A 24,087-nucleotide genomic window follows, 5' to 3' on the forward strand; every position below is an offset into this window, starting at 1 on the left:
CTGAGGTGCAGGAAGATATGTGCGTTGGCAGGGTTTTTGCAGATGGAGAGGCAGACCAAACTCCACCTCTGTGACTTGTCAACACATTTCAAACAGACAGTATTAATGGTGGCTTCCACTAGTGGGATGTCCAGCAGAGAACTTGCTCTCTCCTCCCATTTATAATGCAATAAAGCTCTTTTGAGGTAGGGAGAACGGCTGTGCAGTCTGCCATTGATAGGCTGCACTATATCACCCTCCTGATTGGTTTTGTCTCCAGCAGCCTTGACTCTTAAGTCAGCCTCTCCAGTCTGGGTTCCCCTGTTCACAGCGCAGTTTGCTGACATGGAAACTACAAGTCTATGAAGCCGTGTGCTTTGAAGATTGTTTCATTTAACAAGTCAGTTACTGTTATCCAGATGTTTTATCCTGTAACTCCTCATTAAATTCAGTGAATAGTTAATCTCCCTTTCTTGGATCTAAAGCCCTGCACTATTCTCTTTTTTTTTTTTTTTTTCGCTCGTAGTATTAAACTCAGATTTTCTCCACAGCATTAAGATTTTAAAGCCATAATGCCCCCTCTCATGGTTTACAGTTTTGTAGTACAGAAGCAAAGTAGTGCGCTTACCTTTAGCACTAAGGTGGAAACTTTGAGTGATTACTAACACTTGGTTAAAGAATGACTGCAGAATATGGTGGTGCAGGTCCACTGTTCTGTATGCTGCATGTGTCCTGTTCTTCACTTTCACATCTACATCAATTGAAAGAATTTTAATATTTATGTTTAATATTTATATAGCGGCATAACAGGGCTGTATGGCACCCTTTGGTGGCCACGTCTCCCGGATGCATAATGTCGTACCAAGGAGGAGGGGCCGCCGGCAAGAACACCACTGCCCGTGGGCTGTACAGGCTGCAGACTACATGTCTGGCGCGTCCAAAGTACGCCCTGGGAGCAACAATGCAGTAGCATTACAGGCACCCTGCTAGACAAACTCAGAGCCCTGCACATCCCTAGTTACAACTGTGTGTGTGTGTGTGTGTGTGTGTGTGTGTGTGTGTGTGTGTATGTAAAAAACCTGGTCCGCATCCCTTGAGGAGATCTGATCCGAACCGATTCCCGTTTCGAAATTTCGCGTGGTTCAGAATTCAGATTGTAAACCAAATTTTGGGTTCTGGAATGCAAAAATTATAAGATTTTATCGTCTTTTATCAATTCTTATTGGTTTTTAGAAAGGATTATTGATTTTAAAATGAGCTAAAATCCAAATCTGAACCAAAACACTGCACACATCTCTACTATATGTCTATGTATACATATATATCTATACCTATCTGTCTATCTATCTATCTATCTATCTATCTATCTATCTATCTATCTATCTATCTATCTATCTATCTATCTATCTATCTATCTATCTATCTATCTCGATAGATAGATAGATAGATAGATAGATAGATAGATAGATACACCAACCAACCAGGCATGTCAGAGATTAGTCAAAACAAAAGCAGTTTTTCTTGTATATCAACATTTTCATGACAGATAAAACATTAAATGCCTCCCTCATTCACTTGTTTATGTGTATTATAGAATTGCTTTTGTATTTTATGACATCTTATTATACAAAGTCACAAACAACCCAAAATATTCAAATTCAGAATTATACACTGGAAGTCTGATGCCAAGTTACTGTTATGGCAGCTGGCATTGCGTCTTTTATGAAATAGCTGTGCAGATGCCCAGAAACATGTATATTCACATATGTGACCACAGGAGTGAAGTTAGGCTTTCTGTCACCTGATGAAAAAACTCAGCTCAGTGCCACCCGCCAGTAGATAGTAGTCACCTTATACCAATATGACCACTATACAATGCAGAGAACATCACAGCAGGCCCCATATACATGTACCTGAAATACATAGACTCATAGAGCATCACAGTGGCCACAATATAATGCACAGAATCGCAGTAACAACCCTATAATAGGGAGCATTGCAGTGACTGCCATATATTACAGACAGCATTAAAGACCGCCATATAAAACAGAGTATTTTTAATTGTCTTGCAGTATCATTCTCTCATTAATAATTAACCAAGCCTTAAAAACTATTAAGTACTTCAGTATTATCTTTACCCTATTCAATATAATTTAACCCCTTTACAATAATCACTCTGTATTGTCCATTATTAATTAGCCCTAACATCATCAAATTATTACATTTATGTACATTAACCCCCTAATCACCTTCTACAGTCTCATAGAAAAACCCTCATCTTTATTCTTACTATTACCTACCATAAGTTATACCCCCCCCCCCCCCCCCCCTCTACTTATTATGTAACTTTACTGTTGGAGTTCTCATCAGTTCTTCCTGTTGTAGCCACGCAATAGCTATTATGAAAACTAAAGTAGCTGCCTATCAGGCAGGTCCCGCCAAGGGTGCTGCTGTCAAAAAGAAAGAGGCAGGGCCATGCAGAGACAGACAGGCAGTGAAACCTACTGCAACAACAAACAAACAAACAAACAAACAAACCCTAGAGGAGGATAACTGTGTACAGCTGACTGCCCTATGGGGGGATTACTGTGTACAGCTGACTGCCCCATTTGCTCACCCTGCTCCTCTCTGCGGCTCTGGTTCCCACACTGTCACCCCTCTCCCTCTGTCATCTGGGGTGTATGCCCCACCTGAATCACCTAGCTGCTCCCCTGTGTTCTCATACAGATTTGCATTATTCAGCATTTGTGGCAGGATTGGGGTGTTTGAACATAGGCCAGTTACAGTAAGAGCAAGTTCAAACCAGTTGAAAAATAGGAAGCAGAACAGGGCAAAGGTTCATATGTGTCTTTGTAATTTGGATGCACTGTACTGATCTGTCTCATGGTAGTGTCATGGGCATTTAAGCCTACTTTTGTTCCCTTATTTGTAGCAGGCAGAGATGGGACTCTTGTTTCTGACAGATCCCTTGCAGCAATACTAGTGATGACGGCTGTGGATGTAAAAACAGTGGGTGGCATGCACTCCATGTATATGCGGGGATCTGCTGAAATGCCTCCTCTATTCCTGGACACTTATAGTTAAACTGTTATTGTAGTTATCATCTCTGTTCTTTTTCTGATGATATCTGCTTCCATCTTAGTGTCGGGAGCTGCTACCACAACATGTGATGCCATGGGCAATAAGTACCCTGGCTCTAGAAGCATGCTGCCAATAAAAAAAATGGTCACAGAACTATTCTGAGCAGGTAGACGATCTCATCGATGCTCATACAGCTAAAAAAAAAAAAGTGGAAAGCCTGTCTCCAGAAGCAGACGAGGAAGGAAGCTCCATTAAGATAAATATAGTGTCCAACATTTCAACAGTGACCAGAACAACTTTCATATCTCCACCCTCCACTATCTCTCCTCATTCATACCATTCCATTTCACCTGTGACTGCCATAGATGTTGGGATGAGAGGGGGTGGTTTGCCTTTCCCCCAATATATTTGAGAGGCACCAGTCAATGTACTGGGGTGCAGTGCTGTCGCCATGTAGGGTTACCATGGTTAGTGTCAGGATTGAGGTAATCCCCTGTTCCACCTCCTCCCTCCCCAAAGTTCTTCTCCGCCCACTTCCAGAACCCTCGTCCACCCTGTACCCAGCTCCAGCCCCTACAATGTGTGGCTACTTACTGTGGCCTGGCGCCTCCTCAGGGACCATCCCTATACCTTGCTCACATCCCATTTCGTATGTTCCTCTCTTCCCCCTCAGCTTCTGTATAAATATATATACACGGTCGAGTCACATTATTATGACCACCTCCTACATTTGATGTTGGCAGCGTGTAGCCCATGAAGTAAAGGGGCAGACTAGATGGGCCAAGTGGTTCTTATCTGCCATCAAATTCTATGTTTCTATGTTATGTCATGTGTCGTGTGCTGGCTTGATGGGCATATATGGTATGCTATAGGCCGTCTGCACACATATCACTCTCTGCTGTCATGGGTGAAAGTGGTATTTTATCTGAGTTGCAAAAAAGGATGATCATCGGCTTTCGGGCCAAGGGTGGCAGTATGTCTGAAACAGCGCAGTCTGTGAACCGTTCGCGTGCTGCTGTGGTGGAAGAGTATAGTGACTGGACAAATAGCACCATTGCAAATAACCGACATGGAAACTGCAGAGCAACACATGCCATTGATGTGAGAGGTGAACGTCGACTACGAAGGTGCGTGAGGGCTGACCAACTCACTACAGGGGAGCAGCTCACCATCAAAACGAGCCTGGGGCTACCAAACGTGTGTCTAAAATGACAGTTCAGCCCACCAAACTGTCAGGTAGGTGGTGTGGCGGGTATGTTCAGCTTCCCCTGAGGGGGTGACATTCAGCAATCTAGGGGTGCCAAAATAAAATGATGCTAAGTACACAAAGGTGATTGTACAACCCCCTGTGCAAGCGAAATTGTGTGCTCCTGCAGCAGGCACATGTTCGTGATGGTATAAAATCGGTAGAGGGGCAGTTTAGATGATTAGATCATTTGCTACTGAAATGTCTGGCCGGAAAGAGCTAACCGAGTTTGAAAAGGGTGTCATCTTAGGCTGCTCGATGTCATGTTTCCAGGGTGATGCTGAACTCGTATACAGGTACTTTGGTAACCCGTATGGATTGGCCAGCTCAGAGTCCAGATCTTAAACCTCATTGACAACCCCTGGGATGAATTGGAGCAACGGGTGCATTCTAGACCGACTTGAACTTCAGAGAAGCAGTTGGTCACTGTACTTAGGGCCTAACTCAAGGTTGGTTGCAAAAAAAAAAATTTCCCCTAATGGGCAAAACCATGTGCACTGCAGGGAGGCAGATATAACATGTGCAGTGAGAGTTAGATTTGGGTGGGTTATATTGTTTCTGTGCATGGTAAATACTGGCTGCTTTATTTTTACACTGTAATTTAGATTTAAGTTTGAACATATCCCACCCAAATCTAACTCTCTCTGCACGTTACATATGCCCCACCTACAGTGCACATGGTTTTGCCCATTAGGGGAAAATGTTATTTTGCAATCAACCTTGAATTAGGCCCAAAAGGTGGAATGGCAAAACATACCGCCTGCTGTTGAGGAACTTGTGGACCGTTTGCCAAGAAGGGTGAGTGCAGTAATCACTTCATATGGTGGAGCTATAGAGTACTGACGTCAATAATATCTTGTTGCTCTCTTTGCTGTCAGTGTCGAATCACTTTTGCTTACATAGTGTATATCTTGGCCTCCCAACTTACAAATATGGAGCCCTTGACTGTCGAAATATGACAGACTCCACTGACTGCTTAAACGTATTGGTGGCTGATGATCTTTTTACCCTACACCAGCTACTATTATTGTTTTTCTGCCATATATATCAATTGTTTCCACGCCTCCTAGATTGTAAGCTCAGCTGGTCAATTCCATCTTTACCTCTTGTTGTATTTCAAGATATTTAAGTATTTGGAAAGATGCTGAGTAAATCTAATAGTAAACCAATTTTATCAAGATTCCAAATGGTAGAAGGGTATACTCAAGACATTATAGAAATAATGATTTTCTAGTTTCAAGCATGATTAGCATATAACAATCAATGTTTCTCAAAATGATAATTACATTATATGGTGTTGGCGTGGCTGTGCGTAGAAAAAAGTATGTTTGAAATGATCTAACATCTTCCTAGATGAGACATCTATCTGTCTTGGCCAAGTGTAACATTTGGTCATATGAGTGCTCTACTTGTGTGGGTGTGTGAAAGTAAACAGAGAAGCAGTATTTTCATATACTTTAAACCTTTGGATTAGTAAACATATGTAGTGGTCAAAAATAATAGTGTATCCTTCTGCAGTAAGGATTGCAGTGTGTTACTTGTTTACAATAACATGCTCAGGGTTAGAGATGAGCAAAACTTTAAAAACTGTTTAGCAAAATATTTGGTTCTGCATTTGGCTATATTGTTTTGGACTTTTTATCAGAGGAAAATGTTTGGAGTCCTAACCCAACTATACCACACAGCAAGATGATGTGTCCCCTCAAACTAGGCTACATACTGTATAGTCTGCAGCTGTGCTAATTCAGGGGCTCATATAGAGGGTGACGCGATGTTGTATGCGTCTTTTTAGCCCTGAAAATTGGATTGTACCAAAAATCCATATTCATCCATAGCCATGCCGACTGACATGGAATTTACTTTAAGACCCCATGCACTAAGGGGGGAGGGGGTTGCTGAGGACCAAAGTACAGTATAGTCGTATTCATGCAAAATGCATTACCTGCTAACAATACAGTTTGGAGATGGATCACTTGCAGGTGCTTAAACCTGGTGCAGAATGCAGACAGATGATCCCTCCCATTTATGCTAATGGTGAAGTAATGTTGATGCTGCAATCTAGTCACATTAGTACAGTGATATTAACAATCAATTTGTGGCAATAAAGTGAATTTCCATTTTATTTTTTAGAGTCGTGTGTATCACAGGCCACATTTTTTGTGCGGGGGGGGGGGGGGGGTGTGATAAATATTTTTGCCTGAAATTCACAAAGTGAAAATTAATATTACCACTAACAAGTTCTTGCCAAGAGACAGGCTTAGAAAAGGTCTGGAAGCAGGGTGATAGCCTAACACTGTCACACTGCTGTCTAATTTGGGTCTCCAGCAGCCAATGCACATACATGGCCCATACTGTAAAAAATTGCTAATTTTTTAAATTAGCAGCCCTTAGGCTCCGCGTTCCGCAGCATGGTATATCTGACATCGAAGATGTTGCAGTCCCTCCAGGGTACATCTGGGGGATACCTACAAATATCAAGTATCCCCCGGTGTTTTCAGAGAATATTTATTTATGGTGGGATTTCTGATCGAAGTGAAATAGTACAACACGTGACAAATGATAAATGGGCCCCTTAAGGGGAAGGTGCCGTCTGTGTGCATTGATGTAAACTCATACTTGCCTACTTTTGAAAAAGCATTTCAGGGAGATTGTGAAAGTAACACCTATCAGCGCGGACGTATACTGCTACATCGGAGAGGTGTGTCATGAAAATGACTGACATCCAAATGTATATGCACCGCAAAGTTAGTAAGATCTACTCATTGAAGAAAATACACTGATATTTTCAGGATTTGTTTGTGTATTGTGTTTTACAATAGGTTCCATATACTTTAAGTGGCCATAAGAAACCTTATTTAAAATGCATGTAGCCATAGGGATTATTGTGCATTTTAACCAATGCAGGGAAAGGGCACTGATGATCCCATTTGAATGTATTTATCTCTGATTTCTTCTTTCCCCCAAATAAATTTAACAGCTACATAATGGGGGTAAGATGCAATCAGGGAGATTGCTAGACTACTCAGGGAGTCGGGGAGATTGCTGCTCTTTCAGGGAGTCTCCTGCAGAATGAAGGAGGGTAGGCAACTATGTATAAACTTAATTAAAAAAAATAAACATTTTTGACTTTTTATCGTCATCTAATTAATTTCACATACTGAATGCAACTGTATTAGTTATTAAGGACACCGTCCTGACGTGTAGTATATTGTTTATGAATTTAGAATGTAAGCTCTCACGAGCAGGGTCCACTCCCTTCATCTGCTTTTCCTTCTCTTGTCTTCTACTCCATACTCTATACCAGTGGTTCTCAAACTTTTTTGAATCATAATGCCCTGTATCTGAATTATATGTATCTGAATTGTTTTCACAGCACCCCTAGACCAAAAGTTTCTTATTTAGAAATTTAGAAAGAAATATTAAATTAAGTAAATTGTGTTTATATGTCATCCTTAGGTTTAATGGTGTGGTGAGGGACAAGATTTGCTTCTGTTTGTCCACTTATTTTATGATTGGCAGCCACCAGCACTGGTTTTGCCTATTACATTGACCATGTATAATTTTAATTGGTCCTGGACCAATAAGCCAGGGGACCCCAGCAAGTGTCCTGTGGCACCATTGGGTGGCACGGCACATAGTTTGAGAACCACTGCTTTATACCCTCGGTTTCTGCCACCCTGATCCTGATCCTTATGTGTCCTGTCCCATGATGCAGAAATGTCTATGTACCATGTACATGTTCTGCATTGTCTTATACTGAACGTTGCTGTTTATCTTGTTTTCTCATTTGTTTATGTACTTTGTTAGGCACTGCAGAACCCTTGTGGCGCCATATAAACAGGATCATAATAATAATAATAATAATAATAATAATAATAGTGTACTGTATTTTTAGCATCAACCACCACTGTTCAGCGACATCTCTTGGTGTAAACCAGGCACGTACAGCAAAAGCATACGCCACCCTTTCCAAGCTGGATGCATCTTGCATGCTTTATACTGGCAGCTCTGGGAGCTAAGCAATATAATTTCTCTGTACATTTTGTACTTGCACTTTCGATGCACTTCCTTCAGGTAAACGTGCCGCACAGCATGCACTGACATTGCAGTAAATGGCAAAGCAAAACTGAGCTGTATCACACTCTGTAAAATGGGCATTTCAGTTTGTGCAAGATTTTGTCACAACTTTACTAATCCTCAGATTCTAAGCATGAAAATGGAATTGAACTAAATATGTTTGTCTCGTGTCTCAGTTTTTGTAGCTAGTATTAATAGAGTAATATTTAAAAGAAATTTACAATTAGCACTTTGCAAACACCATTTCTTCTGTTTGTTCCTGCCACATTTGTTTTCTGTGACAGCGCACATAAGGATCAGTATGCCTGCAGCATTTTACTTGCACTTCCCATCCATCTGTGTAGTGCTGGGAATGTGGGGACATGTGACTAAGTACAGGGGTAGAGCTGTAGACTGTGGTGTTCTTGCCCCAACCATTTGATGTCTTTACCCACATAATGGTCTCAAACTAAAGAGGGGAAGGATCATGTTATATATGAATTAATATTTTGTATAGATAAATACACCATTATCCCTCTTACTTAATTTCACAAAAAAACTAATGTTGGTGCCTGTCCTACGCTTAACAACCCGTGTACATAAATCTTACATACATAAGCGTTCACATCTTTAATGTTCTATGCTGCAGCTAGCTACAGACAGCCACAAGGTAATCATCCTGCTCGTAATTTGCTGTTTAGAAACATGGGGAAAGAAATCTCCCAGAGAACACTGCTCTTATTTATTATAATGACATCCCAGCGACAGCAGGAAACACTTGTTGATGACCAGTGTGTGCTGCATGAAAGGGATGATTTTGCTCTAGTAAAGCCCAGATCTTCTCGACTAGAACATCTATAGGGGCACATTTTACTAATTTAGTGGTAGAGCCCCATAAATGAGCATTCCTTATCGCTGCATATCGCAGCCATTTAGAATGCTTTTTTTGGATTAAATTATCAGTAGTGAGAAACCAGGACACGGGCTCCGATAAGAGCTTGTGCTGGCCTAGTGTAAAAAGAAACATAATTGCTTACACAATCACTTTACTGACAGGTTTGGACCCAGCTGAACTACTGCTCATGTGCTGCCAGCAATTACTAGAGAGGGATCTGGAAAGAAAAAAATATGTTATCTAACAACAAGCTTTCCAGAGCTTGGTAAATGTGGCTTTTACCCAATCCCCTTAGAAATCTATTGGGATTGGTTTTCGATCTTCAATAGATGGTGTAATGGTTAGCATTACTGCCTCACAGCACTGAGGTTGTGGATTTGAATCCCACAATGGCTCTAACTGTGTGGAGTTTATATATTCTCCCTGTACTTGCGTGGGTTTCCCCCGGGGACTCTGGTTTCCTCTCGCAATCCTAAAATTTACTGGTAGGTTAATTTGCTCCTGACAAACATTAACCCTAGTGTGTAAGTGTGCGTGTACATGTGTTTAGGGCAGACTAGATAGGCCAAGAAGTTCGTATCCGCCATCAAAATCCTTTTTATGATATCTACTGTGTTACCTCTTGTTAACTATCCTCAATGCTTACAAATTTGGCAAACCTCCTAAATCAGCCTTTTTCAGGGGATTGGAAGCATATTTGGGTTTAATAAATAGGCCTCCTAGTGTGGTATAGGCCAGGATAATATAATACACCTGCAAAACACTATGTGGTCTATTTATAATCTATTGACTAATCTCCCAGAGTGTTGGGGCAGGCCACCCTCCTGCATTCTCAACACCTTCCTAGTCTTGATGGCAGAATTTGCTTCTAATGACATCATCATAGCAATTTTTCTGACTGCACATTGATGCAATTTATGGCATTTTGCAGTTGGGTCGAGGATCACGCTGCCACATTACCTACACCTGTATCATGTTCCAGCCCTCTAGTATCTCTCTGAGGGGAAGTAAAAAATGTTAGCATGTATAGTAGAGGGACAACTGCAGAGTGTAATGTTGACAGGGCCGCCATCAGGGGAGGGGCTGCCAAAACTGGAGTCCCAGGCCTTGAATGATAGGGGGCTCGTCCATGGCGATTCTAGTGGTGAAGCATTACAACAGTGCCTGCCGCAATAAGATACCTGCAGTCTCCGCAGTATAATGAGTCAGTCTTAGATACCGTCGCTGCGCAATGAACAAGGGATGCGGTCCGGAAGCTGAAATTGCAACCCCCGGCATGCTCCATGTGTAGCAGCCGCGACACAATGCCCATACCGTCTGTAGCTGCTGGTTCTACACAGGTGAGACGGATACATGGTGGTGGTGGGGGGGGTCTTGGGGCTCAGAACAGTCCCCGGGAACAGGTAAGTCACAATAGAGTGCCATAGCTAGCACAGGTTATATGTCTGGCCATAGAGGTAAAGTATGCATGGTGTCATATATTACTAAAGGTGTAGTGTTATAAGGGTGTGCTTGGTGTGATAGTCCTAGAGGTGTAATGTTATTAGGTGTATGTGTTATAGTCCTAAAGGTGCAGTGTTATTCTAGAGATATGCTTGGTGTGATAGTCTTACAGGGGCAGTGTTATTATAGAGCTATGCTTTGTGTGTTAGTCCTAGACGTATGTATGTATGTTGTGGCACACACTTCCTCTCCATGTCACTCACTGGCTCTCCCTCTGACGCTCTGCTAACCATCACCCACTGACTTTGCCTGTCACCCTATGCCTCTCCCTGTCACCAGCTGCCTCTCCCCATCGCGCTCTGTTGCCTATCACCCACTGCCTCTCCCTGTCACCCTCTGCCCATCAACCACTGGCTCTGTCCATCACCCTCTGCCTTTCACCTGTCAACCTTCTGCCTTTTCCTGTCACTTTCTTCCCATCAACCCTTGCCTCGCCCCGTCACCCACTTCCTTTCCCTCTCCCTGTCACACTCTCCCAGTTACCTACTGCCTGTCACCTAAATGTAGGAGGAGGAGGAGGGTGGGGGTGGGGGGCTGCCTATTTGGTCACAATTTGTGATGGCAGCTCTGAATGCTGATTCATATAGAAATTATAGAAGTACATGTATGCCAAAGCAGATCTCGTAATATTTGTGTCAAGAGTTGGTAACTGCATAAATGACAATATATGGCATTGCATAGCATCTGTAATATCATACCTGGAATATGATTTTACATGCATATTCTGTATTATAAAGAGTATGTTACAGTGACAGATAAATGAGAGACAGGCAGGGATGACTACAAACGAGTGTGACATGGCTGCTTTACGGGTATGCAGTAATGCTCAGAACAGTGCTGTTCATTCATTGGTGATATCATTAATGATGACAGCATGGCCAGATATTTCTTTTTTTCTTAATTGTGCACATAGCACTAATTACCGAGTAGGCCTTTTTTGAATTGGTTTCCTATTCAGAAGTGACAACTTAATTTGAGTGGGTTCCTGTGATCCCTTTGCCTGCGTGTGTTCATGTCTGCACTATCTGTCTCACTGCCAGATCCTATCTATTTTCCCTTTCAAGGAACCAGTATAAAAAAAATGGTAATTCAACACTACCTGAAACCATCCTTCCAGACTTCCACCTTACTGTTACACCCTTAAGTCATCACCTCTTGACCTCCAGAGGTCATGGGTCTAGTGCTTTTTTATCCTGCTTGATTCCTCTGTCTCTGCCCACTTCCTTTACAACATTAGGGCCTTGTTATATAAGGAAATTGGAAACACTAACAAGCCTTTCTGAGGCCAACAATCCCTCTGCAAGATAAGATTTCCTTTCTGCTCCTAAGTAATTACTGATGATGCTTATAAATAGATCCTGCTCTGAATATGAATGAATGTGATCGTTATTATAAATGTAAATGTGAAAGGTTAAAAAAAAAAAACCTTCAAGTTTCTATCAACCTGTAGAAATGTTGGCATAACTGAGTCTGTATATATTTCAGTGGATTCAGTATGAAATGTCGGCTGTCGGGATCCCGACAGTCAGGAGACTGACCCCAGGATCCCGACAGCCGGAATACCAGCGGCGAGCGCAGCATGTCCCATCGTGGGGCTAGCTGCGCTCGCCATGCTTCGGGCCCGGTGGCGACAGGGTTCTAATACCCCCCGGATCGTGGCGTGGACCACCACCCCAGTGGGGATTCCAGCCGGCAGGATTCCCACCACTGGTATTTCACAGAGTGTCGGGATTCCAGCGTATGTATCCTGAATGCCTGCCATTTCAGCAACTCCTCAGTTTTGCTGTCATTTTTTGTTATATTAAATAGTGACAACCATTTTATTAGAAACTTAAAAGATAACCATTATGTACAAGTACAAATAAACAGTGTCCTGAAAATTAAGTAGAAAATGAGCAACTCAGGATTGTTAATACCACATTTTAATGCCTTTTGGGATATTTTTTAAATGTCATATAGATACAGTATACAGTACTTGCAGACTCTCCCTTTGGTGTGTGTATAAAAGGGGGTGTCCTCTTGCCTACTAGGCCACACCCCCTTATATATACCATTTTGTGGAGTCATGCTCCACATTTCTTGTCGCTCTGGGGGTAAGACCAGCACTCTGGGGGATTGTTACACTGAAATTTGGATGTTTGAGAGGTATGTACATCCCCTATTGTCAGTTCTTATGGCAAACTGTAAAGGGTATCCATTTGGATGGTCGACCATGTTATAGTTGACAGTCATTAGGTCGACCACTATTTGTCGACATGGACACATGAAAGGTCGACACATGAAAGGTCGACATGAGTTTTTCACATTTTTTTCCTTTTGGGGAACTTTTCCATACTTTACAATCCACGTGGACTACGATTGGAAACGGTAATCTGTGCCGAGCGCAGCGAGGCACCCTGCCCGAAGCATGGCAAGCGAAGCAGTGCACTAATTGGGGTTCCCCATCACTTTACGCAGAAAACAACACAAAAAAAGTAAAAAAACTAACGTTGATCTTTTCATGTGTCGACCATTTCCATGTGTCGACCATTTGTCCATGTCGACCATGCCAATGTTGACCAATAGTGGTCGACCTAATGACTGTCGACCATTCATACCGGAACCCCTGTAAAGTTTTATGCTGGAGTAGAATACTATGAAGGTGCATCTACAGTATGTGCAATTGTACACAGAAATCTGCCTATTTGGATGCTGTAGTTTTTTAGAAGCGATTTACACATACACATGTGATGAAATATTTACGAATATAACAGATGATGCTGTTATGAGTTTAAGAGCCGAAAAACACAGTTGCAGATCGACTGCAGTGAAACTTTACAATCTATCGGAAAGTGGAAACACTGTTTTCTTGTCATAAAATGCAGTTTCTTTAGAGCATGTTTTGTGTCTGAAAATAGTAACACATTAAAGTACATGTGAAATCTGCTTCACTCTGGGTTCAGGACACTGCATTTTCCTAGCTAGTGGGCAGTATGACCCTAAGATTGTGATTGTAACCCATTATTTAAATATGATATTAAAAAGAAAATCAACCACAAAAGTAAAAAAAATAAAGTTGAAGTAAAGTACTACCCAATACATTAATTCACCAAGTTATTGTTATAAAAGCCTATTTTTCTATTGTCCTTCTGTAATCCAATGGGAATTCAGGTTTTCAATCCAACAATTCTTATATTTTCTAGGAAACTGTCCTTAATTTGTAATCCAAAAGGAAATTCAAGATGTATATTATTAGTATCCAATGAAGAGTATACTTGTAATTCTAAGGGAAATTTGAGGCAGGCTTTTTGTTTTATTGTTTTTTTAATCCAATAATTTGGAATGAGAGAAGAATCTGTTTATTGGAACTTCTCTTTAGCTGCTCAGCCAATCACAAGTGGTTTCCTACTCTAGCTGTGATGTGATAAGCCACTAAGAGAAACCTTAGGTACTTTTTGCTTAGATGATAGTCTAGCATAGTTTACATTTTTTAAAATAGGAATAGATACCAAATAGCTGTTCCATGCTGCTTCATTTATATTGTTGCCCATTGATTTCAAACCCCTGTTCAATTCAGCTGAGTTTATACATGTGGGATGAAGATCCAAATGAATGGAAAAAATAAATGTCATAGAATCAATGAGAAAAAAAACAACATCAGAATGTTCATAATGTACACAATTTGCTCCCAGAGAATAGTGGACTATTTCAGTGGTTCTCGAGCATAATTCAGAGTTGTATATAAACCAATGTTTATTCATATCCCTGTGGTTTTTAGATATATGCATCTGGGTCTGTGATGTCATTCACAGTTTTTCAATAGTCACAGGATGATTGACATGGTGCTGGCGTTTCGGAGTTCCAGAACTGAGATATAGTGGCTGTGCTATAGCATACAACTCTGAATAGGTTCCTCGGCCCCCAAACATATCACCTTTTCCAGGTCACCTAGCAGGTGGACAGGTGTAATCATTACTCACTGACACATTTTAAAAGATCCACAGGTGGAGCTAATCATTTCACTGGTGATTCTGTGAGGAGACCTGGAAAACTGGAGTCCTGAGGACTGTGTTTGAGAACCTATAGACTATTCCAATTGCAATGACATGCTTTGAATTCACTGACATGTAACACATCCAAAAGAAACCTAGCTGCAATGAAAAATGCATGCATGCAAATAAAAAGGCAAAGAATTAATACTTCCTTGCCATTAAGTAGCTCCATCTCATACATCCCTAAAGCTGGATACACCTTATGCGACCTATCATACATTTATAATTCTGATGCGGATCAGAACAATATATTGTACACATCTCATAGGGGTGCATTCAATTGTATTTGGAACTGCCGTCTTGTCGGAAAGACAGCAGTTTCTGATTATTTTAGGTAGGAAACTGTTCCAACCCATTCAATTTGGCTTCCGTTTTTACGACAAGTCGGCAATTCCGACTTATCGTAAAACACGTGGATCGACGGAATAGCCGTGGATCCACGTGTTTTGTCAGACTCGCAGCCAAATCCGACAAGTTTCAGCCCCATTTCCGACAATGTCAATCCGACTTTAAAAAAAGTTGGATTGGCATTGTCTGGAACTGTCAAATCCTGTTGGATTTAGCTGCTAATTGAATACTCAAATGTCGGATCCTTTCCGTTGGAAAGGATCTGACATCAATTGAATATACCCCATAGTGTGTATCCCCTATCCATCATTTCCCGCCATCGTTCATTGAAACGTCCCATTACATATAATGCTCGCCCAATGACGATTCTATGGCCAACGCTACATGTAGCATGTAACAATATATTGTGCAATCATGCATTGGAGCGTTTAGTGTGTACAGAGGTGCGATGTATCATTACATTGTGTCGCCACATGGCTGGGCCACACTATTGTATAGGGCAGTGATGGGGAACCTGTGGCACTCCAGCTGTTGTTGAACTATATATCCCAGCATGCCCTGCAACAGTTGTAGCATAGCCAAATAGTAAAAGTGTAGCAGGTCATGCTGGTATGTGTAGTTCAACAACATCTGAGTGCCAAAGGTTCACTGGTATAGGGTATAACCAACTTAAGTTTAATTCTAAACAAGTAGGTTATACATCTATGTCTTTAGCCCTCTTTGACTTCACGCTCTCCTAGACTGACACATAGGAATGCAATTTCAAATGAATGATCATATACTATATATAAGATTTTTACAACATAAAGAAATGTAATAAAGTCATTATTATTAATTTAAGGCATTTTCGTTTTACATGCTATCTAAAGCTTTTCCTCATGCTAATTATTTTTCATATTACAGCAATTTATGTATTTTAACATTTTGTACCATCCTCCATTTTTTTTAATACACTAATATATTAAATCTAAAAATAGCAAATTTACATTAATGCATTTTATTTTTAGCTACACCAATTGAAATTGTTCATCCTGTTCCCTGTTAGCAAAGCTTCCTGTTATTATTTGCTCATACATTGGGATGACTGAACTAATTCGGAAGGCTGAGTTTAATGCAATACCACAGAAGGAAGCACCTACAAGTAGAAAAGATACCTTTGTAAAAGTCATCATGCAAAAGTAATCACTTAGCCAGCAATCCAACAGTACTTATAGTGCACGGCTCTGATAAAGGGCATGTTTTCAACCTTGTAATGCAATTCTACATTGTGTCAATTTAATTTATATACTGTATATTCAGCTTACTTTGCACTCCATGTCTATAAATGTGTTTGAACTTGCATTAATGGGTGAGAGATTAGGGCAATCAAAGCAGTCCTTTGAGGAATATTGTGGTGCCATCTATTTGTTTGACAGGTTGATAATGGAGACAGAGGTGTATACATGTGTACAGAAGATAGAGCACTCTGCTTTTCTCTTGCCTTAGTACACATTTTTACATTTACAATTTCCATAGGGTATTTTATGTTCTCATACTTTTACATTTAGTGAAATCTTTCAGCAGATGCATTTACACTTGAAAGCCTGGTAATGTATTCATCCCTTTCTGCCTGAATCTTACTGTATTTGGTGTGGTCGATCTTCACATATATCTTACTGTATTTGGTGTGGTCGATCTTCACATGTGTACGTATTTGACAGTATCTGTCACCATTATTTGGAAGAGTCTCTTATAAACAGAAATCTCTGCTGAATTTCACTACAAAATATGTCCCCTTTGACATCACCTAAATGTTGTTAGATGATGTTACACTAGTGATTTTCCTTTAATTGATTCTGATCGTGATTTAGCCACACATAGGTATATGCAATTGCGGTCGAATTCCCGAAAATGTCGAAAAACGGGACATTTTCGCCCAAAAAAAAAATTCGACAATGCTATACAGTACTTTTCGTCAAAAAAACGGCCATTCCAAATTCGACTTTTTGAAATTCGACATTTGTCAAATTCGACATTTCTGCAATGGTACAAATGCGGCATTTCGACAAAAGTATATTCAATTGAAGATTGTAAATTCGATAACAGTGCTTTTAGACAGTAAATTCGTCATTTTCAATCCGCCACACTTTGCTGGCAGAATCTAATAAAAAAAAATTAAAACATGTTTTTTTGTGTGTTTTTTTTATTGGTAATAACATATCTATTTATATTAGAAGGGATTAGGTACTTGGTTTGTCTATTTAGGAGGCACAAGTATTATTTATATATTTTTAAAAATATATATATTTTTTTTAATGGACAAACGGTAAAAAACCCGAAAAAAAATTGCGTGGGGTCCCCCTTCCTAAGCATAACCAGCCTCGGGCTCTTTGAGCCGGTCCTGGTTGCCAAAATACGGGGGGAAAAATGACAGGGGATCCCCCGTATTTTAACAACCAGCACCGGGCTCTGCGCCTGGTCCCTGTGCAAAAAATACGGGGGACAAAAAGAGTAGGGGTATTTAAATGTGTTAAGCTGTTTTATTTGTTGTTATGCTATCCTGACGACGGGTGCCTACCCGAAACGTTGATGCCTTAAATAAAAGTTATCTGCTATTTACGTGAGTAAAAGACTCTGAGTGCCGCCATCCTGCCAATTTATATATATTTATATATATATATATATACAGTCATGAACTTGGAGATCTGAAGACTACATGTGAATCATGGCGCACTGCCTAGTCGGCCTAGCCACTAGTGGAAAAACAACGGGAACTGGGATTAGGTGGGAAGAACATATAAAAGTGATTTGTAACATATGTTGGTAAGAGTGCATGCAAATTAAAGAGTGTCTAGGACACAGCTAATTAAAAAATAAGATTTATAAAAGTCTTATTAAGCAACTTTAAGCTGTCTGCTCAGACGCCCCCTCCTCAGCTGGAGCTTTGGCGAAGTGTCATTCCTGCTGTTAGGCTTGGTGACCTTGCAGTCTATGATTTACTAACTGTTTTACAAACATTTCCTCACTCTGTGAGGTTTGATATATCCCTCAACCTGATCAAAAGTAGCCTGTCCCTCTCAGGACCATCCCAGATAAAAGTTGTTTTTACTTACAGCTTTTCCGGAATCTTTCAAAGAGACTTGGAAAACAGCAACCTTCTCCCTTCTCCCAGTGTTTTATTTTTAAGTCAACACACTGCAAAGTTTATTTGTACAGATATGAAATTCCTAGGCAAGGTATTGCACCACATCCAAATGAAAATGGTCGACTTGTCTAAAAATAAGACGAGGGTCGTGTGAACTAGATGTGGACTGTGAAAAAGCAAAATATTTCTCAATGCCACTTTTCAGGACCTTTACATTTGGTTTGTTAGTTTGTTAGGAGTCTGGATTTTCCCAAACACAGTTTCCCATGTCAGGGCATATCATAAAGCATGGAGCAAGACGCTGAGAAAATTAATTTTTTCCAAGATAATGAACTGCGTCAAGCAATTTAAAAATAAATGTATCTTCAAGGAAGTGGTGTATACCAGCTGTGGATATAAGTTACACCTAATAGATGTCTGTTTTATGTTAATGAATATCCACTTCCTGGAACAGAAATGTTAATTGTGTTTGCACTGAGAAATAAATATTATTTTATTCACAGTGATGCAATGCTATGTGTCCATGCACTAGGATAATAACACTATTTTATTACACCATGGGACATTTTAAATATGTATTTGTAAAAATAACACAAATTAGGAGCAACGGCTGCACGGGAACTTATTGCCACCCAAAAAAAAAGTTCCTTTCCATATCCTGGGGTTGCCAACTGTTTGGCTCTCAGCTGAGAAATCAGATTTTAGGACTTTCAGCCTTACAGGTTTTAGTGATCTTAACAACTGGATACTGTAAAATTAGGTAGGTCTGAATTAAAGTGCTTGGAGATGTAGAAGAGAACAAGGGACAAGATCATCTTAAATACTGTACAGAAGGAACATCAGTCATCCTGAAAGGGTGCAGTTTATTTTATGATGGTTTAATCAATGCTTGCCTTCTCTCCCAGAACATCCATCAGATTCCCAAATCTCGGATGGATCTGCTGGATACCGGAAAGAGAAGCAAGCCCCTCGCCACCCACTTCCCAATTGTAGTAGGGGGTCCGGTCGGCTAGATGACGTGATTTATAGCGAATCTCATCATCGTGACCCTCCATTCCCCTCTTTACAATGCCAAGAATCGCAGATTTGTATAGCAGGGCGGAGCCACAATGACATAATCACAGCGCCTATTGAACCTGTATGTCAAAGATGACTATATAAATAGATTTTTATCTTTTAGCTTGCTTACAAAACTTAAATACATGTCATACAGGGGCCTATTAGTATTCATCAGTAAATGTGATAGCGAATGCAATTTATAGATTTTACTTTCCACAGTTAGAATTGTCAGAGCCAAATCTATTGGAACAATTCATTGTTGAAAAGCAATTGTCCTGCAAAGCCTTAATACAGTACTACTTTCATCATCAGTAGACAGGTTTGTGCAAACCTGGACATCACCTTTAATAACTATGCTGCAGGTTTCTGGTTGAAAAATCACGGCATTGGAGAATTCCGTTATGACATATCCTTCAATTTTACCTGCAATATAGAGATTTTGTAACAAAATGTTCTTAAAATATAACATTTATGGTTTATACTATATAAAAACCATTTGAAACAACCAAGCACAATTTTGCATTTTATTCAACAATATAATTTGGTTTACTAATAATTGTTGTTTATATCTATAGAGGAGAAAGTGAGGCAGGAATAATTCACGTCACTTTCTGTTTTAACAACTGTGTTTGCAACTTTTTAAATATCAGTAGAAGAACCATAGTAACCAATAAAAATGGCAGGAAACATTAGGCAGGGTAGATTTCTGGAGAGCATGGTTGATTAAATTAGTAAAACAATAAATCTCAAGCTATTTGTTTTCTTCTTTAATAACTTCATGACTGGATGGTTACCCCCATGACTAATGCCTTTTTTCAAGCGTTAGTCCATTTCATAGTCAGTACATTTTTTAGTTGTTAGTATTACACATTTTGTGTGTGTGTGTGTGTGTGTGTGTGTGTGTGTGTGTGTGTGTGTGTGTATATATTACATCGAAGTACAAATACAGATTTCCAAAGTGAAAAAAGAGTACTGATAATAATAATAATGATACTGAGGGTGGTATCCTATTAGCCACAAAATCACTGCAATTTATTTGTGCAAAATTGCAGCGAAAGGTATGCACCCTCCCAGATTTCGACCCATCCTATTCCAAAATGCAGAAAACTGAATTTGTGCGATCATTTTAGCTGGCAAAAGCGGTGATAAGTATAGGAGAAAATGGCGATATCTGCCCACCAAAAAGCAAAACTAATATAGGAAAATATTATAGAAGTCTATTATTGGTTATAATAAAAGTATTTGGTGTATTTAATTAAGTCAATGGCTGTTATATGCATTTTTTTTTTTTAATGTAAAAAATGTTAGAAAGCTATTTTTTTCCAGCACAATAAGTGCTACCATTAAATTCTGGGTACATTAAAATGGGTATAAGTATATATATGTGGGTCGTTTTTGGGGACTTTTAAAATAAAAAGTGGAAACAGACCGATTACTCACACTTACAAGTCTAAAAACACTTGTCCCACTCATAATGCACCCCAATATACCTGTCCCATACCTTGCACCCCAATTTCCATCACTTTGTATTTTAACCCTAAAAATGAAATGTCATTATTAGCTAATTAAAAACTTCTAGTGCCTAATTTAGTCATTTAAGGGGACGTCCAAGGGGTTCTGAACAAAACCCTGACATTTTTAGCTCAAAATAGGGATTTGCACTACTTATCACCAGCTCTGAGCTAATGAAAAGAAATCCGCAATAGTAAAGCCCTATGGAAACTTATCGCCAGTAATAGGATACAAAATTATCGCATTTGCGATAAGTTACTGTGAAAACGTGATTTTGCGGCTAATAGAATACCACCCTAACTTGGATAAGGAAAATGTAACTGTAAAGATTTCTTCCCTGCTTGAAAAAACATGATCACTCATCATACATACAGAATAACTGTACACAAGACGGTGCCATGTCCCAGTATTTGACAACTGTACAGCACTTCTACTATTCGATCATTGATCATCGGTAATTGAGTCACCGGGGGCTATTCAATTAGCCCCGATAAGACGACGCAAGTCGTGATTTACCAGGGATTTTTTTTCACTTGCCTCAGGCAGGTGAAGCACAATTCCCTGAAAACAGCCCTGTTTTCATCCAAAAAGGGGTCTGTTTCTACCGAAAATTCACAGGTTTCATTGAATCTGTGTGTTTTTGAGAGATAATGTGCTTTTTTTCGGGTGACATAATTAGATAGCCCGAAAAAAAAATATATCAAAGCTTTATCAGAGTTTTTCGCTCCCGATATTTCTTTGCAGGTAAATGAATACCAATTTTAATCTAGGTTCACATTGTGGGAATGAGTCTGAGTTGGACGTAAGTTGAGATGCACTCTTTTGGATATCTGCAAACTGTGTATGCACCAGAAAAAGCAATTGGTGACTGCGCATGCGCCAAACTAGGCATAAGCACATGGATGGAGATTGCAAGTGCACATGGATTGATCTTTCCATCAGTGGAAAGTGAAACGGGCGTTTCTGGTGGTAACTGAGCAGCAGTCCTGCAGATACACACGCCTTATAAGTTTTGTGCGAGTGTCATGTGCATGTCGTGGGTTTGTATGCTGACCTTCATGCTTGTTCTTAGCATGTGCACAGAGGTGGGACACCTGTTTCTGATGGATCTGTTGTACTCTGCATGGAATTGGTGCAAGTTTTTATACCAATGATGATTTGCTGCAGACTTAAACACAGTTGGTGGAATGACATCCAGGTATAAACACATGAATATTCTGCATACATGGGCAGAATACATGAACATTCACAAGCGTAATTAGAATGGGTTCCTCCAGATTATACTTAGCTTGAATGCCGAAAAGCGGGTCCCTCCTCTTCTGTGAAATCATCTTCCCAGTGACATCTTCAGAAAGATGGTGCCACACAGTGAAAGAAAAGACTTTTGTGCACATACGCCATCTTCCCAAATATTACTGGAAAGATGGCGCCACAGAGGAGTTGGGACCCGCTTGCCAGCCCTCAAGGTTAGCATTTCAAGGAAGAGCCCTGCTGCTCAGAGGAGGGGGTCCATTGCACACTGCCCCCCTTGGGCGTTGATACTCCTTACCGCATTAAAGCATGATATAAACAGTCAACCATTGCAGCATAGAATTGTGTTCCCCCAATATTTCTCCAGTCTTCAGAACCACCCCTGCATGCCTTTCTCCAAATGCAGTAAACATTACCAATAAACACTAGCCTTTAATTATATTTGACAACATAATAATTTAAAAGAACATGGATCCAATTTATTGTTATTGAACATACTGTAAATGAACATTGGCATAAATAGGGTTATTTAAGCAGTTCCTTAGTTGACTGTTAAACAATGTTTGCAATTAACTTTTTATAGATTCTGCTAAGCATACCAACCCTGGGACTATATGTTTGCTTGCTGAATCAGTGTCACCCTTTCTCATTTACATGCATCTATGCAGGGGCATCTCTGCACAGCGCAGCAGTCTCCGGCATTGTGCTGGAATCTACTGTGCATGCACAGGTCTCTGGAAACATGGTGCCCGCCATTTTCTGGAGACCAAATTTGGCTGCTGCGCATGGACTCCAGAAAGGTGAATTTTACAATATGGGTGCGGTGTGGGCCCCCCCTGGACCCAGGGGCCTGTGTGCACTGCACACATTGCATCCATTGTAGAAATACCAATGCACCTATGGCAAACGAGTATGGTGTCTGCTGTATAAACGCTAAATCATGGTGAAAGGTCCACTGGGTTTAATTGCAGTATTCTCTGCTGAAGAAATGTATTGCACAAGTGTTGTAGTCATTCAGCAATGACTGAATTTTGGTAACTAGCCACATTGAGTACATAATGGGCCTTATTCAGACCTGATCGCTAGGGTGCGTTTTTTGCATCCCTGCGATCATGTAGTCGCTGCCGACAGGGGGAGGAGGAAATCGCTGTCCAGGTGTGCGATCGCATGTGCAGGAGAGCTGCACAAACAACATTTTCTGCAGTCTGCACAGCACAGGACTTACTCAGTCCTGCGATGATCGGGGCCGGAGCTGACATCACAAACCCTCCTTCCAAACGCCTGGATCCTCCTGCGTTTTTCCGGACACTCCTCTAAAATGGTCAGTTGCCACCCACAAACGGCCTCTTCCTGTCAGTCACCTTGCGATCACCATCCCATCGCTGCCCGGTGCTCCCCTTCGCTGCTGACCGACGCGCCTGCGCATTGCGGTGCATACGCATGTGCAGTTCAGACCCAATCGCCCGCTGTGCTAAAACGTACAGCAGCGATCGGGTCTGAATTAGGCCCAATATACATCTATTTTGGTGCATACTGATAGCATTTGGATTGGTAAAGAAAATTAATATTAATGTTTTAACATTAAATAGAAACTGTGTGAAATGTATTACAAAACTAAATATTCATCAAATATCCCACCCTTTATATAAGTGATGTTCACAAAAAGGAATACAGACTAAACCAGTTTTGGTATGTGCTCTCTATCTACTTTTTTCTTTTGTATGATAATTTTATTATAGTATGTGACATCATCTTCATTAGTGATCAATGCTGGCACCAGATTTCTATAAAGTTCAGATCAGTTTCTTTGTTCTACAAGCATGATTGGTCCATGTTACTGCTGTTCATTGCTATCTTCTTTTGGATAATCATTTTAATAAAATGCAATTATCAAAGTAATTAGCTTCGTTGACTATGTGACTGCTCTTCTGTGTCCGCCTTGTTACAAAGGCCAGTAAGTCAAAGGATCAATATGTCATCATTGTAGGGTGAAAAAAGCATA

At 40.4% G+C, this 24,087-nt stretch overlaps 1 protein-coding gene and 1 long non-coding RNA gene across 5 annotated transcripts in view; one reads left to right on the forward strand and one right to left on the reverse strand.

The window, feature by feature from the left end:
• The window catches only part of LOC135031591 (uncharacterized), a 56,942-nt gene extending 38,661 nt beyond the window's left edge, over positions 1–18,281 (reverse strand). The window contains exon 1 of the long non-coding RNA XR_010227267.1: positions 18,232–18,281. This is a non-coding gene — a long non-coding RNA (uncharacterized LOC135031591). The remainder of the gene's footprint in view (positions 1–18,231) is intronic.
• BCAS3 (BCAS3 microtubule associated cell migration factor) overlaps positions 1–24,087 on the forward strand; it is a 2,144,796-nt gene that overhangs the window by 1,566,889 nt on the left and 553,820 nt on the right. The gene's annotated exons all lie outside the window — the stretch shown is intronic.

This window comes from Pseudophryne corroboree, chromosome 2 (assembly GCF_028390025.1).
Source record: "Pseudophryne corroboree isolate aPseCor3 chromosome 2, aPseCor3.hap2, whole genome shotgun sequence".
Taxonomy (NCBI): Eukaryota; Metazoa; Chordata; class Amphibia; order Anura; family Myobatrachidae; genus Pseudophryne; species Pseudophryne corroboree.